The sequence below is a fragment of the Drosophila albomicans genome, unplaced genomic scaffold, assembly GCF_009650485.2.
Source record: "Drosophila albomicans strain 15112-1751.03 unplaced genomic scaffold, ASM965048v2 utg000192l_pilon, whole genome shotgun sequence".
NCBI lineage: Eukaryota > Metazoa > Arthropoda > Insecta > Diptera > Drosophilidae > Drosophila > Drosophila albomicans.
The window spans coordinates 1-5,990 of record NW_026263679.1 but is presented as its reverse complement, the minus strand read 5'-3'; positions in this window follow the sequence as shown (position 1 = coordinate 5,990).

Here is a 5,990-nt window from a genome sequence, read left to right as displayed (position 1 = left end):
GTTTGAATTCAACGTCATACTGAATTTCTACTAATAATACCAAATTTTTTATACATACTTATCTTTCTAAAAAAACACAATGTGCAAAGTTTTGAGGTCTGTAAACTCTATTTTAAGAATTAATGCGCAAAAAGTCGACCTCTGGAACCACAATGCATGGTGTAAAACGGGATTTGGCAAATGTGGTGAAAGGCATGAGTAGAAAACTTACCGTATCCGAACGGCGAAGCAATGCAAGAATGAGTTTTCGCGACCGAGTACTCGTTAGTTGTGCGCCGCATTGGCGATGTCAAATTTTTTGCGGGTTTGTTTTTATACCCGCTACAAATAGGGTAGAAGGGTATTATAACTTTGTGCCGACAGGAAATGTATGTAACAGGTAGAAGGAGGCATCTCCGACCCTATAAAGTATATATATTTTTGATCAGTGTCAACAGCCGAGACGATCTAGCCATATCCGTCTGTCCGTTTTGGTTATCTGTCCGTTCGTCCGTCTATGAACACCTAGATCTCAGAGACTATAGTAGATAGATATAGATCAAGTTTTTTTTTTCAAATTTTTGCCACGCCCCCTTCTACCCTCGAAAATCAAAAAAAAATCGAATAACAAGCGTAATTTTAAACCTAAAGCTGGTGTATACAATAGTAACTATAGTATTTTTGAAGTCTGAAAATTTGATTGCGATCAGATAAAAATTGTGGAAGGTACTAAAGAAATACTTTTGTATTTTTATACAAGCTGGTACATTGTGCCGTCTATGGTATATTTTGAATGTGGTACTATATCAATATCTCAAATTTACCATTTGGTATATTTTTAGTAATTTTTGTATTTTTGGTATATTTTGAAAAATACCCCTAATATTTTGCTTTTATTCAAAATGGGTAGGGGTATCTCACAGTCGAGCACACATCGACTTGTTTGTGTTACTGGCATGATCAGCTTAAAAAGAATTGCAATTTTTTCGTTCTCAACTACACATTTGTATGCATAATTCCAGGTTTGTTTACATAAATAAAAAAACGTAAATAGTAAATTTTACTTATATGCCTGTTGCAATTCTCAAGTGGTTCTAGTGTGTTGTTGATAAGGACTCATCCGTCAGCCGGCAGAGGGTTGGTGGAAATTTTTATTGCTTCGGCTAGGAAATATTGTACGAGGGCTGTCTGATAAATAACCGTCCTAACCATGATGCACGCGACTTTTTGAAAATTTTTTATTTTTCTACATAGTCTCCTTGTAACTCCACACACTTCTCCCAGCGATGCTCCCATCCAGTGTTGCCAAAGTTTGTCGAGAAAAATAAGCTGTTTCTGTTTCCAATTTGTCCTTTTTCCGGACAGATCTGTCTTGTTTTTAACGTTTCATCCGGAAAAAATTGAAAATCTGCATACTTGAAATCTGTCTTTTTTTATTTTTCATCCGGAAATCTGTCCTTTTTTTAAATCTAATATAAATTCTTTATTTTTCTAAAATAGTTGCTATTTAAATTTATTAGTAGCTGTAAAATTTGAAACAGGTTGTAACTTTCGGGGCTGCCATATCTATATCGACAGTTTGGTAAAAAATTAATCGAAAAACTATTTACGGTTTACTTGCACTCTCTGTTTTCGGTACTGAACACACAATTTTCAAAATTTGTATTATTAAGTTAAAAATGCAAAAAAAAAATGTATAAGCAAAGTTTCGGGACTGTTGGCTACTGCAGCCCGATTTTAAAGATTGGATTAGCCGACATAATTCAGACATTAACAGGGGCTTATTTCAAATACTGCAAATGCAGTATTAACTGTAAAATTGACCAAATAAGAGTGCACATCATGACGACAAAAAAACATACCCAAAATACATCAAGTTTAGTGAAACAAAGTAAATTATTTCGAGCCGGTCAAATCTTCAGAACTTGTCGCCAAGAAGCTGAATTAGTCTTAGAAGTGAATTAGTAAAAACACATTTGACGCCAAGAAGGTAAATTGCACAGAACCAAATGCACTAACCTTATTAGAAATGTAGTGTCTGACAGACACTGCCTGTGCTGAAAAGTATCTCCAAATAATTCATGGCTACTTATGAGGACAGCAATAATGACGAAGGAAAATATTGGCATCACTGCATCGACATCCCCAGCCTCACATCTATTGGCTGTTCAACAGCGAGGATGCCAGCTTGGATAACGAGACGAGAATCGAGCTCAATCGCCTTGTCATCCATCATGTGCAAAAGTGGCACGCGGGCGTCGTTCAATGTTTTGCCCGCAATCAGTTGGGCGAGGTGAGTGACAAGTTCCTTAATGATGTGGCTTAAGTCAGGATACCTAGACTTTGGGTTTATCTTTATTGAGGTAGTGAATATCTAAAGTACAGTTAAGCTTTTGGTTTGGTATTTTAATCTGTAATCTGTATTTAGCTCGAAATAAAATATGAATATGCTAAATTTCATTTTATGTGCTGGGTTGTCCTTGCAAATTTTCCTCCTGCTCCTCTAGGAGCCTTATCTTTAATCGTAGCTCCCTCATTCTGAGTATATGCTCCTGACGCATATTTTGATTAGCTAGCTTTGTGTTCAAAGCCTCAAGCCTCTTGGCCTCTGCGGCCTCACGCATATTTTGATTAGCTAGCTTTATGTTCAAAATCTCAAGCCTCTTGGCCTCTGCGGCCAGCTCTTGCTTTTTACATTTGAATTCTGCCGTTTTCATCCGAAAGTAACTTCTGCGCTCATTCATAATGTGAGTTCTGACGCCGCCCGTCGTCCCACCTCCTCCTCACCTTGAACATCTCTTGGCATTGTGGCTGTGGCCTGCGGCACTTGCACACCCGAGATAGACGTCGTGAATGTCAATACCCCGTTTGGATGAGCCATCTTTAAATAATTTTTAGAATTATTATAATTGCCAGTCTAGGAACTTTAGAAATTGAGTTTTCAGTTCAGAATTCAGTCGACTTCTATCATAAATGAAAAATATGCTGCTTGGGTGACTTGACAGCTTTTCCTATCTATCAAATTGACAGCTTGGGCATTAAGTCCTTAGATTGGCCAGAAAACAGCCCAGACCTTAGCCAATCGAGAGTGTTGGGGCCTATATCGGGCAAAATAAGAAAGCGAAACCCAAAACTATGGAGGAGCTAAAACAAATTATAGAAAAGTATGGATACACGATATAACGAAGGAATATTTGGATTTCCATTTACGATCTTATGCCCAATAGGGTAAAATCAGTAATTTAAGGCAAAGCGGCATTTCTAAGTATTAAGCTAAATTAAAAAAATATGTCTAATGTTAAATTGTCCTAGATTTAATTTTTTTTATAGTTAGTAAGGTGTTCAATTGGAAAAAATAGTTTTTGTTGAATTTTTTCATTATTATTACTATTATGATTTTTTTCATTTAAGTTTGCATAATAGTGAAAAGTCGTTAAAACTAAGGTGAAACCAAAACAACATTTTTTTTTAATATAAAAGCAAATTTAAAATAAAATTGGTATGCACTTATTAATACCATCAAATTAACTTGTTAAAAAAAAATTGGGCGAATCCGAAATCATATAATGAAAACCCACAGGCCTGAAAGTTACAAATTCGTAACCCTGTAAAAGTGCGGCTTTTTTGTGGCGCTGACTGTACATATGTACATATGTACATATTTGCATATACACATATGCATGTTACCGAGCTTATGGTAAATTAATAAGAAGAAGAAAAGCGCGGTCAAAAATGATAGAAAAAGAAAAATTGTCAAATCAAAAACAAACAGATTAAACTGTCGACAAACATAATAACAACTGGCGCGTGCCAATCACTTGTAGTTGCAACAACAACTCTTGCAATGTGTATACACATACACACGGGAAAGCACACATGCATACAACCACCCAATCTAGACAGTTTGCATTTATAATTAGATAATATTTCTGAAATAAATAATTGTTTCCATCGGCTAATAATTAAAAAAAGTATAATTTGTTAGTATCTTTTCTGAAAAAATATTGTTTTATTTTATATTTGTAATATTTTAGTTAGTAAAAAATTGTATCAAAGTTTTGATAAAAAAAAATAAAGAATTATAATGAATATTTAATTTTTTTAATTTGTAAAAATGAAAATATAAATAAAATGAAAATAAAATATATAAATAAAAAAAACGGGATTTGAACCAAGCAACTTTTCCACACCCGCCACACATTTAGAGAAGCCAACGCACTTTGAATTCGCCGCGGTAAATGCCAGTATATAGGCACGAAGAGTCGAAGGCACGAACAGTCACTCGACTTCATTCGAGACTTTCGTCGACGGCAAACAAAATTGCGTGCGCTAGCGCTTGTCAGTGAGGCATGCCACCGTGAAAACTACATGCCATACCCATACTGAACAAGGTGAGATGTAGATACATGCACGCATACATATGAAGCGGAGCAGAGCAGCGGCAACGAAATGCGCACCCGAGCTCCATCGCTCCGCATTTGATCGGCGACTGAACTGCAACGCTGCGCGCTGCGTTAGCACTTCAAATATTTCGAATGAGCCGAGAGGCTCGGTGTTCGATCGCAGCGCACGACCCGACGGGGCGGCAATAGATACTGTTTCAATGGGACAGTTTTTGGTTGTATGGCGTGAACGCATCTATGCATTGTAATGGTTAGTGGCAATATACAATATATCCTAACAAGTTATATACTAACACTAAACACAATTATTATACATCTAACATTTAGACTAAAAAAAAATTTGATTATTAACATATATAAAACATAACTTTCATAAATATATTAATAACTACTTTCTAACACATATGTAGTCGTGTGCGCACGTTTTTACAATTATCAAAAAACTTTGCTTACTTTAGGCTTAGTTAAATTGCTACGCGACAAGCGTAAAGCAGATAGCTTTAAAAAGCTTTCAATGAGTGAAAGAACATTGTTAAAATAAGAAGCAGGCAATTACTGCATATATTTTAAATCAAAAACAAAAAAAAAATTAAAATGAGACTGATATGAGGCGCACGCTTAGCCAACGATTAACTCAAACATGAATTGCATAAAATAAATACAAAATTTTGATGGTACGATACAAGTGAACTAATAGCACAAATAGATAGATTGGGGCGGTAAAGCAGATCATTCTTAAAACATTTTGGTGAAAAGAAACCTAGCGACGTTTTAATGGATATGTTAAAAACCGTGTCGAGTTGAATCACATAGAAAAGAATATTATAGTAAAATTAATGAAGTGTCTAATAGAGTACACAATCGATACTACTCCAACGATGATACATACCTACTTTCCGATAACCGTTTTTAGAGACAACTTCCTGACCTACTAAACAATGGATATTCGTGCAGAAATCCGAGTCCTTAGTATCGCTTACAAAATCATTGAAGATGCTAGATTTAAGCTATACACATTATACGGGCGACTCGAAAGCATAATAAATAATAAACCAAACCTTTATGCACCAATTTAGTAAGTAATATAAATGTAAACGAATTGAATAGTAACACAAAGTAGTTTCTAGTGATGCTAGCGGTGACCAACAAGATAATGCTACAAAAACTGAAAATCGAAGATCTGAAGGTGGATTTAGCGCAAATAATAGAAAGCAGGGGTATCACAATCAGTCGAATAATAACACAACAAAAAATCCAGTTACAGAATGATCTTGCAATTTATTCAAAGACATATAATACTCCCCGAATACATAAAGACGAAGTCATCGGCAAATAGAGAAGGTTAAGTAAGGTATCATCAGACATTAAAAGCCATACAATAGCCCTTATGGGTAGTTTAAAAGAAAATGAACCAGTCTAATAAGGCAAAAAGTGGCGTGCTCGTGTAGAACTACCGTAAACTATTATAAGGAAACTATCGAAGATCGCTTCCCCATCCAAATCATAGATGAGATTTTGACAATTAGGAGGCTCAAATATTTTCAAGTCAAACCCAAAACAATAAAGGAACAGTTTAAAGATATCAAAAAACGCGTTTTCAACAACAAG